General features: G+C 42.6%; 1 protein-coding gene across 2 annotated transcripts in view; it reads left to right on the top strand.

Moving 5' to 3' along the window:
• FTO (FTO alpha-ketoglutarate dependent dioxygenase) overlaps positions 1–24419 on the top strand; it is a 426125-nt gene that overhangs the window by 234146 nt on the left and 167560 nt on the right. The gene's annotated exons all lie outside the window — the stretch shown is intronic.

Raw genomic sequence — 24419 nt, 5'->3', positions numbered from 1 at the left:
AGATGCTTTCAGCCAAAGTTTTCTTTCCTGCACATGGTACCTGCATTAATTGCAGTGATCCGTGATGTCATCTGTACGCATATATGATTTATCCTTGAGTGTAGTGTTTAGCATAAATGTTTACATCTTGAGCATAACGTAATCTAAGTACCTGATGCTGAAGAACCCTTTTAATCAACCGTCTAAAAGTCAACACTGCTGTTTAGCTGGGGCAGGTGTCTAGGAAATTCAGTGTTCTTACATCACGCGGGAGGCAGCTTGCTTGCACTTAGTCTATGCAGCAACCCCATTTTCAGAACTGACCAAATAGAAATGACTTTGGCTTCAGCCTCATTTCTGTGCACGTGGATTTAGCTGTGGTTAGACAGCTGTGGCTGGTAAAGTGTCTATAGATCATCAGTTTTTACAGAATGGATTCTTGCATGCTAAGTACCATGTTATCCTGCTTTTCTTTGAAAAATGCTTTGCTGGTAGAAGCCTTGAACCACTTCCTTCAAATGTTAAAATTATCCTTTAGATGTATAATGCGTATTGTTGAATTACCATCAGTCTCTGAGCAAGAGGAGAGGAATCAGAAAAATTATGCTGGATTCTGCGTCCGAGTCTTACTCGATGCTTAAAAATTCTATGTGCCTGGGAGTGAAGAACATTTATTGATAGCCATAATATTCTCCAAATGAGTTCATGCAACAGAATTTATAATAATTAATGGCTTTACTAGTAACAATTATCATAAAAATAGATTTGCTTGAACAAGGCTGAAGATGAGCATTTTCCAAAAAAGGAGACAGTGAAGAGTAGGAACTATCTATTATGATGTGGTATCAGAAAGCTGCTTTTTCACATATGCGTATTGTTTCTGAATTTAGAAACAATAAACCATGAAATCATGGTTTGAAACCATGGTTTTGAAATCATGATTTTACAAATTCCCGGTCACTTTTCCCCTCACCCCTTTTTGTAAGTGTGGTCAGGGAGAATGACAGTTTCAACTAGTCATGAAATGATTTTCAACCGAAGTTTCAATAATTAATTAAAAATGTTTCTTTCTGTTACAATTTAAACATGTACATTCACTAAAGTATGCATATTTTATGAAATAGTGGAATATCCTTGAGGGGACATCTAACAGATTGCACTCTCTCTTTGACCTATTATATCTTTTCCCTGGTGATTTTTTTTTTTTTTTTTTTTTGCTGTGCTGTGAGGGTTGTGGGATCCTAGTTCCCAGACCAGGGATCAAACCTGGGCCCTCAGCAGTGAAAACGTGGAGTCTTAAGCACTTCACTGCCAGGGAATTCCCCTGGTGATTCTTATTAAATACAAAAGGAAGGAACTTCCCTGGCGGGCTAGTGGTTAAGGCTTTGCATTCCAGTACAGGGGATATGGGTTCGACCCCTGGTCAGGAAGTTAAGATCCCACATGCCTCGTGGCTAAAAAGTCAAAGCATAAAATAGAAGCCATAATGTAACAGATACAGTAAAGACTTTAAAATGGCCCACATTTAAAAAAAAAAATCTAAAAGAAATATATTAAAAGAAGAAAGAAAGAGAGAGGAAGATAGAAGGAAGGATGGGTGGGAGGGAAGGGGAGAGAGAGAGAAAGAAAGAAGGAAAGAAAAGAAAGGAAACAGTTCCCCTGTGAACCCTCTCCCATCCCCCACAACCCCTCACCAGATAGCGCAGCTAGAGAAAACGTTGAGAACGAGAACGGACTGCCTCTGTTGAATGCATTTGGTTTGTTAACAATAATTTCCTAATACACCAACTCATCAGACGGCGTGGCCAAAAGTGGCCTGTTTTTAAAAGGAGTCTGGTTGCTGCATTTCTGGCCGTTAACTGCTAACAATTTAATCAGGAGTTGGAGCCAGGGCTGAAGTTGATGTAGTCTAGCATCTGAAACAAAACTTGTCGAGTTTCCTTTGTGGCAGGGGAGGAGACAAGAGAGAGCTTAGCCGCTGACACTCTGCAGACCTCCTTAAAACCAAACACCTGAAAGAAAATTTCAAGAGGGCAGTGTCTTGAGAGCTCAGAAGTGTCCTCAGAGTATTCAATAACCGTAATCCTCCCCCTGCCAACCCCCCTCCCCCAGCCCTCTGCCAGCCCCATTTGATGTTTCCCATCCCATTGATCTATCTAAAAGACTCGTCCATGCGGTCTGTATAAACAGACGGTTACCATCCACCTTTCTTTTCCTCATCAAAGCTTCCCCTGGCCGTCTGGAACTGGGCATTGCCTGGAGTGGCCATCAGGCGCGCGGTGGTGAAAGTTATAAAACACCGTCTCTGGCACTAACCCAGAGTGGCCTGGGTTTCAGAGGTGGGCCTGTTGTGTATTTCGGAATTACACAAGGAAAAATGTACTCTGACAGATAATAATTAGTGCTTGCCAAAGGCCAAGCAATGGGTTACAGTATTTTACTTTTCACCTCAGCTTTCTGGGGATCTGTGAGATTTAGATAATAGGAAAAAAAAATTTTTTTTTCTCCGAAAGTTAAATACAGACGACTCTAATTACCTGATACTGCACCTTAGAGAATGCATTAGAAAGAGTACAACTTGGAGAAATTTAGGTCACTGAGACTCGGCAGCTGGTGTTAGCTTTAGTGGACTTCTTATTGCAATAAAGGCGTCAGTAGGTTCGTTTATGTGAACGGTGTTGGGGAGACTGTTTTCCGTGCAACTCGTAACTTGGTTTTCAATTACTTGTCTCTCTCTGCGAGGGCCAGGAGCCCAGCCATTGTTTGGGATGCACTGAGGTCTCCTAAACTGAAAGCATATGTTCCCTATAATTTGGCTTTTGGAGGAAAGTGTCAATTCTGCGTGACTCGGAGTAACTGAGTTTGTCACAGTGTCACACAAGCCTGGGATTCTCGAGGCATATCTGAGTCCTGTGGGTTTGCTTCCCCAAGCCCGGTAATCCCATAAACAACCCTCTCCAAATAGGCTTATTAGGGCTGTCTATTCACTTCCCCGGAGTTGAAAGATCCCAAGTACATCAGGAGAAGCCGTGTGAATGCAGGGTAAGTGTTAACAGAAGTGGTACCGAATTTCTGAAGATTTGGCTTTGTTTATACAGTCCACTCCGCCTGATGGACAGCTTGTTATAGCTTTTAAAGAACTGGCCAAGCCCTCTGATCTGACCCCTTCTTGACCTCTGCAGCCCAAAGGTCAGTCTGCAGCTAATAAACTCGAAGGTTCTTAAGGTCTACTGTAGGAAAAGGCAGAAAAAGAGCAGCTGCAAGGGCTGGGTGTCCCGGGATCGGCTGCTCAGGGGTCACTCTCTGATAATGAAAATGATTACCAAATTATATGGAAGTTTAACCGCGGTAGTGAGTGAGAGGAGGGTGGAGCCCAGCGTATTAGGTTTGATAAATGAACTGTGAAGAGGCCCATCTGGCCCTCAACATCTTTTCTCCCCCTCTTTCCCTACCAAGGGGAAACATTTTAAAATAACAGCAGTACATATAGACTCAATGACCCATGCAAGGAGCTGGAATGGATTAAGATTTAATGGTGACAGTGGAAGAAATTATCATTTGAAAAGTGCGCTAAAGAAAAAGTACAGTTCCATGTCCAGGCCCGAATTGTTTTTCTAAATAAGAAAAAAAAGAAAAAAATCAGTGCCTTTGTTTATTTTACACAAATCCCTGACGTCTTGCCTAGATCACTGAAAAATCTGAGGGCGTGTTTGTTGTGGAATAATTATTTGTAGTCAGCTTAAGGAAAGGAATGGGCTTCCTTTGCCTTGAACATGTCAGAATGTGAAGCAAATTATTTTTTTCCTGCTTGCATGCTTAGTTGAGAGAATGTAACTAAGTCAAGCGTTAGCAAAAATGCTTTACAAAAAAATTACAATCCATTTCAGCAACTGGCCACTGAACGTTGTACATTCCTTTTTTTTTTTTTTTGATGCTAAATATACATGTGACTCTTGCACACTGTTTTACTCCTATACTTGGCAGTTTTCTTGTAAAAATAAGAAAGCGCCTAATTTTAATTGAGTAGATATGTGTATTCCTTTCTTTATCCTTTTTTCAAAGAAACATCATAGCAATGCTGATTAGAGCCAACAATGTGTCAGTTTCAAGCTATATGTTCCTTCACTTGTGAATTGATAAGAATAATCTGTCTAAGGGGTTTCCCCCGTATGGCTCAGCAGGTGAAGAATCCACCTTCAATTCGGGAGATGCAAGTTCCATCCCCTGGGTCGGGAAGATCCCCCGGAGGAGGAAATGGCAACCCACTCCAGTATGCTTACCTGAAAAGTCTTGCAGACAGAGGAGCCTGGTGGGCTACAGCCCATGGGGTCACAAAGAGTCAGATGTGACTGAGCGACTAAGCAAGCAATCTATCTAAAACTCTCTCCCAGCTTCCTCTGGGCGCTGATTGTCCTGGTTTCTGACCAGCGACATTGGTGTTGGCAAACCTCTGTGCTCTTCTTCAGAGGCACGTCCTCCGCTTCTACTTTCAGAAAGATGATTTTATTCAATGAGTATTTTAGAAAATACATTTTTTAAATTTATTCTTTGGCTACTTTGGGTCTTAGTTACGACACAAGGGATCTTCCTTGCATCATGCCGGATTCTTTGTTGCAGTACGTGGGCTCTCTAGTTGTAGCGTGGACTCAGTAGTTGGCGGTGTGCTGGCTTAGTTGCTCTGCAGCATGTGGCATCTTAATTCCCCCACCAGGGATCGAACCCACATCCCCTGCATTGCAAGGTGGATTCTTAACCCCTGGACCACCAGGAAAGTCCTGGGCATTTTTGTGTATTTTGTATGCCTGCTGCTGCTGCTGCTGCTGCTGCTAAGTCGCTTCAGTCGTGTCCGACTCTGTGCGACCCCAGAGACGGCAGCCCACCAGGCTCCCCCATCCCTGGGATTCTCCAGGCAAGAACACTGGAGTGGGTTGCCACTTCCTTCTCCAATGCATGAAAGTGAAAAGTGAAAGTGAAGTCGCTCAGTCATGTCTGCCTATTTGATATAAAATAATGTGTGAGGTGCTGTGCATGAGATAAATTCTTAGTGTGTGTTCAGCAGCCAATTTAAGTTTATCTGGGGATGAGAACTGAGCAAATTCCTAGAAAGAGGCTGTGGAAAGCAGTGGGAAAGAAATGAGTAGAGCTGTTGTGACCACAAGAGTGGCCCTTTGCTCTAACCCTCCCTGGAAAGTATTTAATTGTAGATGTCTCTGAAATCTAACATTGCCATGCTGATGAAAACTCCTTAATTGAACACTGTTGCCTACCTCATAGAAGCCACACCCAGACCATGCTTATGTTTAAAATAGAAATAAAAATCTACTAAACATTACTCAAAGTTACCATATTTTTCATCTTAGGTTTTGACTTGATTGTGTATACCCACAGGGATTTGCAGTGAGCAGAAATCTCACTGGGTTGGATGAAGGATAACTCAGGGAGATGAGGTACATTTCCAGAATGAAGTGTGCTTTTTAACGTTAAAGCATTCTCCTTTAAATTTTTGCTCAGCAAGGTGCAAGTATGAAAAACAAGATGAAAGCCAGGCCATTTGGGGGTTTTTTAAATTGAGATATAATTCATGTAACATAAAATGAATCATTTGAAATTATATAGTTAAGTGATTTTTTTTTTTAGAATATATACTAGGCTGTACAACCATCACCATTATTCAATTTCAGAGCATTTCCGTTACCCCCAGATGAAGCCCTGAAACTGTGAACAACCACTCTCGAGTTTCCCGACCACTTTCTGTCTCATCTACTTTCTGTCTCTATAGATTTGCCGACTCTGAACATTTCATACAAATGGAATCATGCAATATGTGACCTTTTGTATTTGACTTCTTTCATTTAGCATAATGATTTCAAGGTCCATCCCCATTGTATCAGTTCTTCGTTCCTTTTTATTGCCAAAAAATCTTGCATTGTATGCATAGACCATGTTGTGTTGATCTGTTCATTGGTTGATGGACATCTGGGTTGTTTCCAACTTTTTGGCTCTTAGAAATAGTGCTGCTGTGTACAGTCATGTACAAGTCTTTGAGTGGCACGTTTTCAGCTCCTCTGGGTATAAACCTAAGCCTGGAATGGGTGGGTCATATAACAACTCCATGTTTAACTTCTTGAGGAACTGCCAAGCTCTTTTCCTCAACTGCTCCACCATTTTACATTCCCACCAGTAGTACATAAAGGTTTCAATTTTTCTACAGTCTTGCCAACTCTTGTTCTTTTCCTTTTTTTTGGATTATGTTATAGACATCCTAGTGTTATCTCCTTGTAGTTTTGATTTGCATTTCCCTGATGACTAATGATGTTGAGCATCTTTTCATGTGCTTATTTAAGACCACTTTTTTTTTTAAATTGGGAGATTTTAAATGACAGACTTAAGGACTTACCCTTTAAGTGGTAAAGAGGTCATGAGCCTATTAGGGTATATGGCTTGTAGGATGGATAGAGCTCCAAACGAAGCTGGCATGAGTGTGCCCAGTCCTTTATTTATTTCAATGTGGCCCATGTGTGTATTTCTTTCTTTCTGATTCTCCCCTACATCACCCTTCTACCATTCTCCTAGATTTCTTTCATTACAGAATCTCTGAACATTGCCCACTGGATGGGAATGTAGCCCAATCCAACAAAAAGTCTGTTCACCTAAGCTCCACCTGCTTCTAGGCTCAAACAGGGCTTACTATATTTTCCTAGTAGACAATTTAAGTTGGGTCCAAGGAGCTTTAAAATGGTGCTGAGAAAAGGTTTTTTTTTTTTTTTTTCCTTTTATAGCCAATATTTTTTGGCAATAAAAAAGAATGAAGAACTGATACATGCTACAGTGGGGATGAACCTTGAAATCATGGTTTTTTTTTTGTTTATGGTAGTTTCTTAGAAAAACTTTTAGAACTACTTCTTTCCAGTTAAAAGTAACATTGTAGACCTAGTTGTCTTTTTTTTTTTTTTTTATGTGCACCATTTTTAAATCTTTAATAGGATTTGTTATAGTATCACTCTGTATTATGCTTTGGTTTTTTGGCCAAGAGGCATGTGGGATCTTAGGTCCCCTACCAGGGATCGAACTCACACCCCCTGCACTGGAAGGCAAAGTCTTAGCCACTGGACCACCAGGGAAGTCCCCCTAGATGTCTATGTGTACATGTCTTTCCCACATTGGGCTTTGGCTTCTCAAACAACTGCCAAGTTACCATCTTTTTCTAGACAAGTAAAGCACCCAGACGTCTTATTATTGACCATCCTGTTACCTTCCACAGCCCCAACCAGCACCACTTACCTCCAGGATGGATCCAGTTTGGACAGGCTCCAAAATCGAGTTGTTATAACCCAGATCTTGTAATGAACAGCGTTTACTTTCCTAAGCTAATCAGCTTCAGAACTCTGATATAGATGCAACAGGTAAAACATTTTGTGTGGATTGACTTTGGTTGTCAGGCTTGTACAGTTTTCCCCATGGTTATCTAATCTCTCCTTTTGTCTGCTGGCAGGCCCGAATTCTATTCAAGCCTGACAGGTTGCCCCTGTCCAGTTTTGCAGTTATAAGCTATTATTTTCTGAGTGCTTACTATATACAGGTAATTGTGCCCTATGCTGTGGGAAATGGAGCAGACGCATTAAAAAGAAAGATGCATTAAAAAGAAGTAACAAAGGAAGTCCTTCCTTCATAATTTTGAGGAGGAATGAGCATTTGAGATATTGGTCTATTGCTTTGAGTTTATAGTCACCTTGAGAGTCCCTTGGACTGCAAGGAGATCCAACCAGTCCATTCTGAAGGAGATCAACCCTGGGATTTCTTTGGAAGGAATGATGCTAAAGCTGAAGCTCCTGTACTTTGGCCACCTCATGCAAAGAGTTGACTCATTGGAAAAGACTCTGATGCTGGGAGGGATTGGGGGCAGGAGGAGAAGGGGACGACCAAGGATGAGATGGCTGGATGGCATCACGGACTCAATGGACATGAGTCTGAGTGAACTCCGGGAGATGGTGATGGACAGGGAGGCCTGGCATGCTGCGATTCATGGGGTTGCAAAGAGTCGGACACGACTGAGCGACTGAACTGAACTGAATCCTACCAAGGATGGAAACTGAATATAAGGAGAGATCTCTAATAGGTGCTGAGTCTCTGGTATTTAACTCCCAACCCAACACCTCTGACCCTCACATCCAGCGTGAGGGAAGAAGGGCGCTCTGGGCACAGACTGACTTGGGCTCTCGAGGAAGAGCCCAGGAGTAAACAGCATGGAGCTGAGCCGGGACCAGTACAAAAAGACATGATCTCCTCCCTGAGCCAGCTGTTCCTGAGTCCCTGTCCTTCCTGGAAGTGAAATTGAATGAATGAAGAAAGGAAGAACAGGGCAAGAGGGAAGGTCCTCCCCAGGGTCATTTCTCTGGGTAAGGGGTTGGTTTCATGCCAGGAGGGCAGAGCTGAGGCTGAGTATGGCTTCAAGTCCATATTTCAAAGGACAGCTGATCTTTGCTGGTTACCTGCTGATGTTCTGATGGGCTTTGATGATATCAGCACAGTGATGAGCTCAGGCTTGGCAACTAGGTACCAGGGCCAAATTTGTCTTTAATACTAGGAAGTCATGGTCACAAAAAGTGGACTCACCAGCTTTGAGGTTGGGCTATGGGATGATGTTGTTGTTCAGTCGTGAAGTCGTGTCTGACTTTTTGCAACCCCATGGACTGTGCCCACCAGGCTCCTCTGTCCATGCGATTTCCCAGGCAAAAATACTGGAGTGGGTTGCCATTTCCTTCTCCAGGGGATCTTCCAGACCCAGGGATTGAGCCTGCATCTTCTGCATTAGCAGGCGAGTTCTTTATCACCTGAGTCATCCAGGGAAGCCCATGGGATGAGGAGGCTGTTGTCCTGTGAGACCACATGTGATGAGTCATCTGACCATGTCAGTTGACTGGTCAGGTTAGTTGGGAACCAGAAGTTGTGGCATCTCCAGTTCAGTGGCTGCCCCCTGCAATGAGCTAAATGTTTGTGCAGCATTGGGGTAGGGGAGCAGGGAGGCACTGGCCACAACTGGCCCACTAGTTGTCATCCATGTCATTCTTTTTAATGCGTCTTCCCCAGCTCCTTTAATAATTGCAGTCTCCACTTTCTGCTGCCCTTAGCAGAAGAATGCCCTTTGTGTCTCTGAACCAGATTACTCCATAAAATCGGATAACTCCATAAAACCTCCTCATAAATGTGTAGGAAATGAAACATTGTATAAATTTAGAGCATAGGGATTAAATGAGTCTAGAGATAAAGTTACCTTTCTTCCAAGATACAGCAACTTATCTTAAGGAGGCAAGTGTTGTTAATGTTATTACCATTGTTACTGTCATGATTTGAACAGTTTTATGGGGGACAAAAGCCAATTGACTTCTGTGCATCTTATTTGTAAAATCAACCCATAGGCTTCAGTATGAGTCCTGCACCTGGCAGTTTTCTGAGTGGTAGCTAGCTGTTTCTTAGAGGCAGTGCTTCTTCAGTTTTTTGAGAAAACATGGGTTCATTCATTGATTTATTCATTAAATACTTATCAAGCACCAGCTATTTGTCAAGCACTGTTCCAGGTGTTAGAAACAGCATTGAGCAAAACTGATGAGCATTTTTCTCTCATGGAGCTTCAATTCAAGTGGAATGACCAATAAAAAGTGTTTTCCTGAGTAGAACTCTGAACATTTCTTTAAAATTATAATGTGCAGTGACTTCCCCGGCCGTCCAGTGTTTAAGACTTTGCCTTCCAATTCAGGGAGTGCAGGTTTGACCCCTGGTTGGGGAGCTAAAACCCCACATGCCTCATGGCCAACCTCCCCCCCACCCCCCGCCACCCAAATTTAACATAGAAGCAATCATGTTAACAAATAACATAACTTTGTTAAATTTATGGAATTTAACAAATTCCATAAAGACTTTTAAAATGGTCCACTCCAAAAAAACTCTTTTAAAAAATGTGCACAGTTGCCATGTCCTACCTATTCAGCACACAGCAGAAGCAAAATATAGTCATTCAGTTGAAACAGAGATAAAATTTCCTCTTCTCATGTACATCCTAAGATGATCACTTGTTATCACACTTGCAGCTCTGGTCCTAGTGGGTCAGATTTGTGACACAGTCAGGGAATGTCAGTGTTATGAGGTTCACCATCCTTGGGGTCCACAGCATTAATTTTTCTCTTAGATAGTTTGCACCCTAGTTCCCAATGACTTTAACACAAAGATGTGTCACTTTAAATGTCTTCACTTTAAAGAAGGCTTAAATTCATGTCACGCTGTATTCACAAATACCTCTTAAGAGTAAACAGTAGGAGCTATACGTATCTCATTGGTGTTAGGGAGGGGGCAATTACACGTGACAGGGTGTTGTGCGGTCCGGCATTTAATAGATGGTATTTATGATTACTGTGAGTGAGCAGTCAGTCATGCACTCACTGATTTAGCAAATATCTGTCACGTGCCTAGCTGGTACCAGACGCTACTGTACTCCCTGAGGAATGAATAACACTTGACCAGGGAAATAATCATCTTGTCTAATAATGCAATGCAAGGGGTTAAGTCTGGATTATGGAGAAGTCCTTGTCCCAGAGATGAAAGTGGCAGGTTCACCAGAAATATTCTTGTGTGATTCTTTATGTGCCCAGCCTTTGTGAGGAGCACTGCTCTGCTGAGTGATTGTACAGCCTACACGTGGGTCTTCAAGTGTGTGTGAGAGAGGGGAGAAACTTCAGTGTGATTATGAGCCAGAGGATAAAATCTGGGTTACCTTGTCTCCAGAGTTTTCAGTGTTAGTGGGGGGGAAATGATTTTTTCCAGAGTAAGGTTTATGACTATGGTATAGAGGTTGGGAGCATAGATGCTGAGTAGATGGCCTAGGGTTGAATCTCAGATCTACTTCTGAAACTCCAAGCAAGTTGTGATAAACTCGACAAGTTGCTTAACCCCTTTGAACCTCAGTTTTCTCATTTGTAACTTGCCTGAGTGGATAATAAGAGAACCTCTTCCTTAGACATGTTTAAGGGATTCCATGGAAAAACACCTACAGCAAATACCTGTCACATACTCTGTGCTCAATAAAAATCACCCCTCCTCTTCAAGGACTTCCCTGACAGTCCAGTGGTTAAGACATTTTGCTTCCACTGCAAGGGGGCACAGGTTTGATCCCTGGTCGAGGAACTAAGATCTTCCATGCTGCGTGCTGTGGCCAAAAATCAGGAAAAAAATTCTGCTCCTCTTCAGATCAAAACAAAAAAGTGAAGAGCAGTGCAAGCCAGACTCACTCAAACTGGCCTCTCCTTTGCGAGAGTGCCCCCATGTAAAACCCAAGCCTCATGGTATGGCTGGGTGTTGCTGAATTGGTGAAGGAGGGAACGTTAGATAGAATTCAACCTGTGTCAGGCCCTGTCCTGAGTATGGACTGTCACATCAAATTGACAGAGGCTTGGATACCAATTTGAATCCTGTCTCCAGCTGGCTTGTAGACTCTGGGCACATCAGAGACATTGGATCTCAGCAGCTCTGTCTACAAAAGAAGTGGCTTGATTCAGTGACCTCGAAGGCATCTTCCCTCTCTGCCAAGGTGTGACCCTCTGAGTTAGAGCCCAGGGGGCCACTAAATATGGGGTAGCTGTCACTCCTGAAGGCTTTTACCTTTCTACCTCCACTGTCCTTGAAACCTGAAGTTGTCCTAATTTTAGCCATACTCGCAGTGAACAGTTAGTGAGAACTCTCTAAGTGCCAGACAAAGTTTTAAATGCTTTAGGAGGTGAGAAAAGGGAGACAGAAGATGCAAAGTCATTGCCCAGGGCCGCAGAGCTAATAGTGCATGCATCTGCTCAGTTGCTTCCGTTGTGTCCGACTCCATGTGACCGTATGAACTGTCAACCGGCAGGCTTCTCTGTCCATGGGGTTCTCCAGGCGAGAATACTGGAGTGGGTTGCCGTGCTCAGGGATGGAACCTGCGTCTCCTACATTGCAGTGGAGATGGAATTTAAGCCAGGACAGCCCACCTCAGACCTCTGCTGTGTGGCCACAGCCGGAGCTGGAGTAACAAGACTTTCCTCTTTGTCAGCCACTCACGTGTTCTCCTTGTACTTGACCTGGGTCTCACAGTGTAAGAGTTAGAAACCTCCCAGGGACCTTCCCAGCATGGAGATAGATGGGCGTGTGTCTGTAAATGTGTATTTCCTCTGGTACCTAAGCATGTTTCATACTTTTTAGTTGTGGGGCGGGGGGGGATCTCTCTCTCTAAGGAAGTAGTTTCCAGCTCATACTTTATAAATCTCCCTACCTTAAATCCTTGAAAGTAAGGTTATTACCATTATAGCTATGTCATCTCCTCTATACTGCTTACAGTCTCTTAGAAGTTGGGAGAGTAGGGGCCCAGATGAGAGCATCAAAGTTTAGCCTCCAAGGATCTGTAAATCCTTTAAGTGGAGTAGTTTCAGAGCCAGGTTAGTTAAGGCTGATTTGAGTAGATTTCCTTATTCTGAATGGGTAGCATTTATCTTCTCTATAATGGGTTAATCACTGCTGTACAGTATGTTTAGGAAACAATTTACTGCACGTGAAGAGCAGTAATTTTATTTTATCTCAGGGGTGTCCCCAGTGTATTTTACAAATTTTCCCTGTAATGGATATTCCAGGTTCTAGATAAAAAGTTTTAACTCTGGCTCTCAGTTGAGGAAGGAATGGGGTGAAGGGTGGGGGTGGGGAATAGCTCTGTCGGCCTGTAGGGGACACTGTTGCCTCATTGATCGGGATGATTTTTCACTGTCTTGTCCCAGGACAGAAACAAAACAAATCAACCAACAAAAATAGGTCCGGTCAGCTTAACATTGCTTGTTGAAATTATTTGAGTGATTCCTGTGTGTTTAGAATACTCGGTGTTTGGGGCGGGCGGCCCGCGGGTATTGATCAAGCTTTTTAGTATCCATGCCAGGAAAGGCATAGCTTAGTGTTTTCTTTCCAAGAGACACGTGATCGACAAACCTTTTCTTACATTTCTTACTAGCTTTCTCTTCATCTTCTTCTCTGGACAGGGTGCCACTTTGTAGTTTAACAAACTTGAGGTTTAACGTGGACCATCTTAGTTTTTTACGAACTTCTGCCCACATTACGTTGAAATGCTTCGATTCTGTTAACGTATTCTGAATGACAATCCTAAGCCTTGGGGAGGGCATTTTGGAAGTTCCAGTTCCCTTCTTTGATCCAGATCTTTATCATCACTGAAAAAGATGCGGTTTACGGAGAAAATGAAGTCATGTCTAGGAGGCAGGCGTGTGGAGGGCCTGGTCTGCAGTCCGGGAAGCATCCTGCCAGATGCTCGACCTGCTCTGGGTTCGGCCTGCCTCTCGCCCCAGCCTGCTGATAGCCTCTGCTTCCGTGTCCAGGTGCCCCGGGACCCTGCCAGGACATCTCCAGCCTTCCCTGGCCAGCTTCTGGCCTCTTCCCCACCAGAACAGTGGCCCTAGAAGGCGATTGTAATTAACCCCTGGAAAGCATCAGTTCTGCTAAGGCAGCGTGTGCCGTAATGATACTGTTCGCTCGCCCCCTTTCCAGTTTCACCATCAATTATGCCATGTGTTTCATCCAGTTGGTGCTACCCTCCCAGTGTTAATTATAACCTACAAGACTGTTACAGTTAATTTTATGGCAAGCATATTGTCTCTTCAAGGCTCCGGAGCAGCTCATAAATTATCTTGAAGGTAAAATGTAACTTGGGGAACCAGTTATGAAAATTCCATCCATCTCGCTTAGGAGCCGCAGCTGCTACTGTCAGCTGCCTCGCGGCCGCATTGTGAAGGAATTACGGTGGGTCAAGTTTAAGAGGGGAGGCCCAGGCTGTCACCGAGGAGGAAGGCTGTCCTGGCCCTGTCAGAGCAGCACCTTCTGCCAATCCCTGGTGGTTTCACTTTGCAGGCAGGAAGAGGCAGGCAGCACAGGTGAGCGGTCCCCAAGCTGTCCGTATTCATTACTTTACAGAAACTTGCTGTAGGCAGGCAGGTCCGGAGACCTCACCTCTTTTCTGTTGTCATGATGTTAGGCATCATCTGCAAAGTGTGAGAGAGATGACTCTATAACTAAATCTGGGCTTGGTTCTGGAGAGCCCAGGAGGAGAGGGGTGGGAGGCATCAGGGGCTTTGTCTCCCAGGAGCCCCACCCTGGACTCTCCCAGTGATGCCCTGGTCTCTCCAGCTAATGCTTGTCTGACCGAAGCCCTGAGCTTCAGCCGACATTTTCCTTGTGGCTGTTAACTCGTCTTCCGGTCTGATCAAGTGATTTAGCTGTGAACGAGCATCCTCTTAAAATCGCCTACTAAATAAATTAACAGGTTCTCTGATTGGGATAATAAACACCCTTCTTTTCAGTTTCCTCGCATGAAGTAGAAGCTTTACATTTCAGCCCTCAGGGCTTTGGCATTATTATTTTTAATGACTTGAACACCAGTCTTTCATTTAGCTTGTTTGTATAGTTACTGTAAATGATCTTTCCGCTGTTGGTTCTTCATTTGAAATTCCGCATGTTATGCTCACTTTAAAAGCTTTGAGGGGGCCTCTGAGGATTGGGAGCCTTCTTAAGCACAGCATCTTCCAGCAGCACTAGAAGCAGGCCGTGGCAGAAAAGTCAGAGCGAGTGTGCTGAGAAAGTAGGCATGCGTGTGGAAAGCTCAGCGTGAGTCCGAGGGATGCAAACACAAAACAGCACCGGCTTGGTGCTGGGCGATGGCCCTGCATGGTCAGGAAAGTAGGCTTTACCTGAGCTGTTCATTTCTCCCTGTGTATTTTGGAGCATGTCCTGTGTGTTCACACAGGCACCTACCTGCCTTTGTACCAACAGCCCCAGAGACCATTACATCTGGGCTATGTGACTTAGAGAATGAGACTTGGTTGTTTGTTTGTTTAATAGAAGTATAGTTGATTTACAATGTTGTATTAGTTTCAGGTGCACAGCATAGTGATTCTATTTTGTGTGTGTGTGTGTATATATATATATATATATATATATATATATTCAGATTCTTTTCCATTTTAGTTTATCACAAAATATTAAGTATAGGTTCCTGTGCTACACAGTACCTACGTGTTTATCTTTTTATATATAGTAGTGTGTACCTGTTAATCCCAAACTCCTAATTTATCCCTTCCCAGCCCTTACCCTTTGGTAACCATAAGTTTGTTTTCTATGACTTTGAGTCTATTTCTGTTTTGTAAATATTTTGTCCTTTTATTTATATCCTTTTTTTTTTTCCTGATTCCACATCTAAGTGACATCATATGATATTTGTCCTTCTCTGTCTGACTTCACTTAGTATGACCATCTCTAGGTCCATCCGTGTGGCTGCAAATGACATTATTTCATTCTTCTTTATGGCTGAGTAGTATTACACATTATTACACTCAGTATTATGGCTGAGTAATATATACACATTGTATATATATGTGTGGGGCTAACCAGGTGGCACAGTGGTAAAGAATCCACCTGTCAGTGCAGGAGATGTGAGTTCCATCCCTGGGTCGAGAAGATCCCTTGCCTGGAAAATTCCATGGAGCCTGGTGGGCTCCAGTCCACGGGGTCACAGAGTCAGATACGACGATGCGCGCACGCACGCACGCGCACACACACACACATACACACACACACCACATCTTCTTTATCCATTCATCTGTTGATGGACACTTAGGTTGCTCTCATGTCTTGGCTACTATATAAATAGTGCTATTATGAACATTGGCATACCTGTAATTTTTCGATTTCGAGTTTTCGCCTTTTCTGGAGAGACCCTGTGTTGAGAGCACATGAAACGGTGAAACCGTGTCCGAAGAGAGGTTGGACTTAATCATGGACGTGTTCTTCTGAGCTTTTGACTATAAAACATCTGAATACCTGGGTACTTGTGAGTTTTCTAGTGAATTCAGACAAGAGGTTGTTGCAAGCTCAAATGTCTGCAGGGAGGGCCTGGCAGATCATTTGGATGAATGAAGACGGAGAAGTGAGATTGAAGTAAACTGGGAAGTTCACACCCTATCCGAAGTGGGCAGCAAGGAGGCTGCATCCGTCTTACTAGGTCTCCTACATTTTCAAGAAAAGTGGGGAATTCAGACTGTGTGTGTCAGCTAACAATTTGAATGTTAGCCATAATTCAAAGGTTTTTATTTGAAAATAAGGTTTCCTAAGAAATCTGTATGCAGGTCAAGAAGCAACAGTTAGAACCAGACATGGAACAGCATACTGGTTCCAAATCAAGAAAGGAGTACGTCAAGGCTGCATATTGTCACCCTGCTTATTTAACTTATATGCAGAGTACATCATGCAAATGCCGGGCTGGATGAAGCCCAAACTGGAATCAAAATTGCCGGGAGAAATATCAATAACCTCAGATACGCAGATGACACCACCCTTATGGCAGAAAGTGAAGAACTCAAGAGCTTCTTGATGAAAGTGAAAGAGGAGAGTGAAAAAGTTGGCTTAAAACTCAACATTCAGAAAACTAAGATGATGGCATCCAGTCCCATCACTTCATGACAAGTAGATGGGGAAACAATGGAAACAGTGAGAGACTTAATTTTGGGGGGCTCCAAAATCACTGCAGATGGTGACTGCAGCCTTGAAATTAAAAGATGCTTGCTCTTTGGAAGAAAAGCTATGACTAACCTAGACAGCATATTAAAAAGCAGAGACATTACTTTGCTGACAAAGATCCATCTTGTCAAAGCTATGGTTTTTCCAGTAGTCATGCATGGATATGAGAGTTGGACTATAAAGAAAGCTGAGTGCTGAAGAATTGATGCTTTTGAACTATGGTATTGGAGAAGACTCTTGAGAGTCCCTTGGATTGCAAGGAGATCCAACCAGTCAATCCTAAAGGAAATCAGTCCTGAACGTTCATTGGAAGGACTGATGCTGAAGCTGAAACTCCAATACTTTGGCCAGCTGATGTGAAGAACTGACTCATTTGAAAAGACGCTGATGCTGAAAAAGATTGAAGGCAGGAGGAGAAGGGGACGACGGAGGATGAGATGGTTGGATGGCATCATGGACTCAGTGGACATGAATTTGAGCAAGCCCTAGGAGTTGGTGATGGACAGGGAAGACTAGTGTGCTGCAGTCCATGGGGTAACAAAGAGTCAGACATGACTGAGCAACTGGACTGAACTGACTGAAAGGTTTTATGTGTTGTTCAGGCCGATCAATACATGTCTGCAGACTGGATGGTATGGCTAGGGTTCTGAGTATAGAATGCAAGTCCTTGCCTGCTTTGAGTGAAAAATCTCCACCATCTTATACTTGTAGAGAAGAGAGGCAATGATCCTGGCCAGGGAACCAGGAGGCAATCTGAATACTGCCTCCTGTGACCTTGTAATGTTCTGTTATGTGTCAGTTCTTGCTTGGAGGAAGTATTTGCGTGGTTTTTTTTTTTTTTGCCTTTAACTTGGCAATCTTTCATCTTTCCTTTTACAAAGGAAGCATATGAGAGTTTTCCTAACTGAATGAGGTGTATATGGTACTCATTGTCACTATAAAAATGGTGTCTGCAAAAATGTTGGCAGTTTGGAATCCAGTGAAGAGTTTGATCTTCAGGAAGGTAGGGCAGGGACTCCATTGCTGGTGATCACCATTTCTCCTATTACACCCTCAAGTTTATGCCTCATCCCCAGCTCTGCCATGGGGGAACCCAGCTGTTCCTTTATGGCAGAAAGATGTCATGTGGTCAGAATAATCTTTCAGTCTCTTTGCTCAGACTGATGGCCCCATGGAGGTGTGGTCAGGGAATTTGTTAAATACATGTGGGTTTGATCTTCTGGAGAAGAGGAAAATATAAAAAACGATTTCTTTCCTTTAATAAAAAGAAAAGGATAATCCTAGACCTTGGCGGCCGCGAGAGTCAGCTGCTACGCATGCGTGGTTCAATTTCATTGTAAATATTTCATAAGGGTTATTAGGAAGGAGCCAGGCTGACATCACAACCCCAACTATACCAGAGGAACCATTTCACTGAAATAAGCCAACATTTCTAAAGAAACATGAATTTCTAATGTAAAGTTAACATCAGGTCAGAAAACCCTCTGGAAGAAATGCCTGTATCAATGTTTATAATCTCTGCATTTATGGATTTGCAGTTTGTGCAAAAGACTCCCAAAGAGACTCTATTTTGGTTAAATAAGAGTAGCTTGTGAAATAAGTCTGTATATCCAAATCCATCCTAACTCAATGTCTTGGCAGCCTTTTGTATAAATAATGTCTTTTCCAAAATGTGTGTATTTGAAAAAGGAAGAGGAAAATTAAGTGGCAAACTGTGTCTCTGGGTTGCCATAAACTGACAGAATCCTAGAAACAGAAAGCAAAGACTGACAGCTCATTCATTCTTTGAGCAAATTATAGAGCTGTACATTAATTTATGGATTGTCTTGATGTATGGAAGGTTGCCGTGAGAGACAAAATGTTCACCCTACTTTTTTTTTCCTTTTTTTTTATTTTGGAGTAAAAGTTTATTTAAGCTTTTGGGGTCTGGTTCAGTGAAGGGGGAATATGTCACAGAAATTAAGAGTTTTAGAGGTATTTAGCAAGGGAAAAAAATGAAAGAATATTCACGTTTTGTAAAAATTTAATCTGCATTCACAGATGGTTGTGTTCAGGTGCTATTTTAATTATGAGGTAAAGAACAGCCCCACACAGTAGGAAGTCATCTTAATAAATGGAGAGAGGCTTTTGTCTTCAAGCGTCAAAGATCCTGGCTATGGAGAAATTTAAATACTTTGTGCTACAGGGGAGAGTCTGAAAAAGACCAAAATACTTGGAGAAAGCAAAATGATGGACTCTACTCAAGATCAAAGTAGTCTACTAGGCATGTTTCACCAGGATATAGCTTTAAACTTCCTCAATAGTGGTCATTTTAGTGATGGCCTTTCCAGTGATAAACGTCTACCGTGGATATCTTCATGTGATCAGAGGGAAAATAAACAGAACAAATTGCAAATATATCTTGAAAATTTTAATCCCAAGTGGAAATTATTTCTTTACGGTTCTTCAGCTCCGAGCACTGCTGTGCCCTTCAAGATAGAGTGCCCAGAAGAACTAAGAATAATTCAAACACTGCTGTAACTTACAGCTTGCATTAATAACACACAAATAGAACAGTCTTCTTATTAAATATCGGTAATATATTATAATAATGTTTTACTGTCTTTCCCTTAGTGGGGAATTATGAGGACCTCATGTTAGGACCTCAGTGTCCTGACATAGTTAATTATCCATGGATAATGGTTTTCAGGCATCACTGTTCTGAGGGATGCAGCTTTGTTGTGGAGGGCCTAAGTGTTTGCAGACTCAGGTACGGTGCACCTATGCACTTTCCTACAGAAGCAAACAGCTGCGTTTTCTTTACCATATTATACATCACATAGAGCATCTCATTTATTATAGCTAAGCTAATGGTGCAAGTGCAAACCTTTATGTCCTGTCCTATAAGGCGATAATATATTTGCTGTAGAGATGTTTGCTTGATTTTCATAAGTAATTAATCTTTTCCTGTATCAAATGTATCACAGGAAAATGGGTTACACAGGGGTCAAAATACATTTAATATGGTCTGCAGAGATTGGAGGAGACCTCTGGTATAGCATCATTTTTTTTTTCTTTCACAAGGGCCTCGCCCTGTCTGTAGTCTCACCCACCAGCATGATACTCTCATTACTAGACTTAGGCTAATGAAAGGGAGTTCTTTACAATCCTTCAGCACCAAGACAGGATTCAGACCTGAGTATGTGCTAAGGGAAGTAAGCTCAGTAACTCACTCACATTCAGTCCCTTGACAAGGCTATGTATTGTCCATGTGGATGGTGGTGGTGGTAGGTTTCTATCAAATCTAAAGTGTCTCCCAGTTCATACATGGGTGGGCCCTTTGGAAATATGCCAAGACCTCACTCAGAGGCCCCTGAATAGTAACACCCAATGCACAGGTGGTACAGAAGGTGATTTTGTAATATACCAAAGATTGTTACTTTAAAAGTTACATATTTTGCTTTAGATTGACAGGCGTGATTGACATTTGGATCCATGGTTCCCAAGTTATATTGTTGAGGACAGGACTAAAATCCATCTTTAAGTTGTTGGTTGTTTTTTTTTTAAAGTTCTTTTTTTTTTGGCCACACCACGTGACATGTGGAATCTGAGTTCCCTGACCAGGAATGGAACCCACCCTCCCTGCAGTGAAAGTACAGTCTTAACCACTGGACTGCCAGGGAAGAACCTAAGTTGTGTGGTTATTTTTTAAAACTGATTTAAAGAAAAATTCTGGACATATAATACCGTAGGTGGTTCATGAATATTGCTAAAAACCATGATGGTGGAGCACATCACGAAGTGCTGTCCTTGACAAACTGAAGGGGTTAGGAAACATGTGTCTTAGTCATAATTATGCTGTTAGTTATGAAGAAGACGACGCTGATGATCACCATCATTAATAAGAGTAGCTGGCCTCTGGTGACTCTTGGCTATGTGCTGCGTACTGTTCTAAGTGTTTCCCTCATACTTCCTGGCTTACTTTGCACGCCAACCCAGTGAAGGAAGAGTTGTTTTAGTTTCCATCTTATAGAGATACCTTAAAATGCAGGTGATGCTTCAGTTAAGGTAACTAAGACCCAGAAAGACAAGGAATTTGCCCAAGATAACAAGTTATAAGTGGCCAGACCAGAGCTTTGAGCCTAGGCAGTGAGGTTCTTGTGTCTTCTCCCCACCTGCTTTTCCCAGCTTTATTGAGATATAATTCACCTATAACATTGTGTAAGTTTAAGTTGTACAATATGATAATCTGATATATGTATATATTGTGAAATAATTCTGGTGTCTGCCTTTTAACTACTGTATTTTTCTACGTGTTGTTCAGTTAAGAAATATTACCCTCTGTTCTCTGAAAAAGAAAGGTAGACAAACGTGAAAACGCATACTGCATATAATTACATATTATGTGATGTGAAAAGGAAAGTCGTTTGGTTGGGTCTGACTCTTTCTGACCCCTTGGATTATACATTCCATGGAGTTCTCCAGGCCAGAATACTGCAGTGCATAGCCTTCTCCAAGGGGATCTTCCTAACTCAGGGATCAAACCAGGTCTCCCACATTGCAGGCGGATTCTTTACCCTCTGAGCCACAAGGGAGGCCCATTGTATAATATAAATAATATTTAAGTTTGTAGATATTATTTACATATATTATACATATTATGTATGTGTAATATAATAATGCAATGGCCATCCATGTTCTGTGAAGGCTGGTTGGGTCCTGCTCTATATTCTAGAGTATGCTAAGTATTGCACAGATGACTTGGAACTTGAGATTCTTTATTGAAGTTAATGAAAAGGCAGGGGGCAGGGAGATTATAAAGCTATGTTTTTTAGTTACCGCCATAGACCCTTCTGCTTATATGTTATTAGGGGATGTATGTATGCGTCCGTGCTCAGTTATGTCCAACTCTTTGTGACCCCATGGACTGTAGCCCCTCCAGGCTCCTCTATCCATGGGATTTCCCAGGCAAGAATACTAGAGTGGTTGCCATTTCCTCCTCCAGGGGATCTTCCTGACCCAGGGATTGAACCCGCATCTCCTGCATTTGCAGGTGGATTCTTTACCACTGAGCCACGTGAGAAGTCCAGCCCATTAAGTGAAACTTATTTCTTACCAAACAAGGGCCTAAGGAGCAAAAGATCTTTGGCAACCTCTCATATTTCCATGCGTAGGAAAACGTCCCAATTCTTTCACCCATTCACTTCAAATATATAGAAATAATGTCTGATCTTGTCTGAAACTTAAAATGGAGATCTTGAGCAAATAACATGGTTATAGTCCCAGAAAGAAAAGACAGAGAGTTAACCTGTGACGATTCATCTCAACTCTTAACAAATGAAATACATAGAAGATCAAGCCCCCAGGACCAAGATGTAAGTGGGAATTAGTTCTCCTGGGTCCCAGAGCAAGACTGAATGTGCACATCTGAAGTTCTTCTGTGACTCTTGGTTCATCTTGATTTGAAATTCCAGAAAGATGTTCAAACAGGCAAGATCTCATCTGATATTTTTCTGAGCTAAGTGCTTCATTTTTTTCCCCAGTGTTTATGACTAGTCACACTGCACAAGGAAACTTTATCTGGATGAGGTGTGAAGGGGTAGAGAAATCGCTAATAGGGTCACTTAGAAAACTTCAATAAGTGTTTTCAAGCCAAGGTCCCCAAGGGCCAAGAGTCATCATGAACAATTACTTGAGAACCTCGAGATGCTCAAAGAGGAAAATTGCTGAACAAAATGAGTTGGAAGAATGTATATCTTTGTCATTTCACGTTGAAGCCAGGGGCTAAAACTCACGTTTTGCACCATTGTAATCTACAACCATTTAATTTGCTAACAAGACTTCACTGATCAGGATTGGCAGCCTCTTCCTTCAGGATAATCAAAACAAGAAGTTTTTGGCTCTGGAGAGTAAATGTTGTCGATCTTTTATTGTCCAGCCCCACCATTTTCTTGCTGGCAGGCTGAGATGAAACAGAAAGCTGATATTTGGAGCCACTGGAATTGCAGGCCTTGTAATTTAGAAATATCCATTTTATCCCGTGTAATTTCTTTCCCTAAGATTCCTCCGTCTAAATCTGATACAGGTAGGAGCCAAGACAAACAGTAACCATTTATAGTCATCCAGACCAGTTTGAATTTCACCCTAATGTAAAGCAAAGAGAGTTTTTGGCTTCATTTCAGGTGTGTAACAGGGGTAGAAAATGCATTTAAAATTTAGCAGCAAATGTTACCATATGTTTCCATAACAACTGCAAACTTTTATGTTAGAAAAGCAATAATATAAACACGGAGGAATCTTGGAACAGTAAACTATTAATTTACCAAATATGAAAAAATCCAGCATGAAGGGGCTTTTGTAGCCACAGAAGCCATCATGGGGGCCAGCATCCTGTGAATTTCTCCATTATGTGGCAGAACATGCCACTGGCTGCTTTACATGAGCAGATCTTTTGAAATTATAGGTACAGTGTCAGTCCTCCACAGTGCATTTTTCTGAAGCAACGTGTGATGGTGCCAGCTATGGCTGATTTCTTTGACCATAGTGAGCTAACAGAATACCCTTTAGTAGCTGCCCCCAAAGCATATCTGTAAAATAAATGCATTTTTTTTCCCTTCACCCATGGCGTCAGACTTAATAAGGAAGGCTAAGGTCCTATGGAAAGTGTAACACCCAGGATCAGGCTCTACTGGTTATCAAGGAAAAGAGGCTCATAGATGGTTGATATATATGAAGACAGTTCACAGCTTTCTCTCTAACTCATTTTGGTACTCAAAGAGACGAGGGAAGGGGTAGGGGAGGAAATGGATCTGAAAATGCATTGATCGATCAATTGGCTGTGCTAGGTTTCAGCGCGGGCTGTTCTCCAGTTGTGGTCACTCGGGGCTACTTGTTAGTTATGGGGCTCAGGCTTCTCACTGCAGTGGCTTCTCTCGTTGCTGAACTCAGACCCTAGAGTACGCGGGCTTCAGTAGTTGCAGCGCGAAGCCTCTGTAGTTGAGGTTCCCAGGCTCTAGAGCACAGGCTCAATAGTTGTAATCGTCAGGCTTGCTTGCTCTGCAGCATGTGGGATCTTCCTAGACCAGGGATTGGCCTGTGTCTCCTGTTTTGGCAGGCAGTTTCTTTACCACTGAGCCACCAGGGAAGCTCGACTGCATCTTAAGAATAAGGAATTAGTAAGTAGAGTTGTGGAAGTCACCACCAAGGCAAACTCAAGAGTTCTCGGATTTCTCTGTGGGGCAAAGAAACAATCTTCATTTAAGGGATGTGTCAGAAACTTAACAACAGGTGGGTGGGTCTTTTATTTGGCAAGACACATGATTGTTTTTCCCCTAAAATTACCTTAGAGTGTGGGTAGGCTTTTGAATATTTTCCTGGAACAATGTTACCTTGTCATTTAAGGGAAGACAAGGCATCTTGCCCAACCCTGAAACCTGGGGTGATTGAAAAAAAATGTTTTTTAAGATTTTTTGATGTGGACCATTTTAAAAATCTTTATTGAAGTTGTTATGATCAGTTCAGTTCAGTTCAGTTCAGTCACTCAGTCGTGTCCGACTCTTTGAGACCCCATGAATCACAGCACGCCAGGCCTTCCTGTTCATCACCATTTCCCGGAGTTCACTCAGACTCACGTCCATCGAGTCCGTGATGCCATCCAGCCATTTCATCCTCGGTTGTCCCCTTCTCCTCCTGCCCCCAATCCCTCCCAGCATCAGAGTCTTTTCCAATGAGTCAACTCTTCGCATGAGGTGGCCAAAGTACTGGAGTTTCAGCTTTAGAATCATTCCTTCCAAAGAAATCCCAGGGTTGATCTCCTTCAGAATGGACTGGTTGGATCTCCTTGCAGTCCAAGGGACTCTCAAGAGTCTTCTCCAACACCA

Source organism: Oryx dammah, unplaced genomic scaffold (genome assembly GCF_014754425.2).
Source record: "Oryx dammah isolate SB20612 unplaced genomic scaffold, SCBI_Odam_1.1 HiC_scaffold_13, whole genome shotgun sequence".
NCBI classification, from domain to species: domain Eukaryota; kingdom Metazoa; phylum Chordata; class Mammalia; order Artiodactyla; family Bovidae; genus Oryx; species Oryx dammah.
Note: the sequence above shows the minus strand (reverse complement) of the source record. Positions and strands in the feature narration are given on the sequence as shown.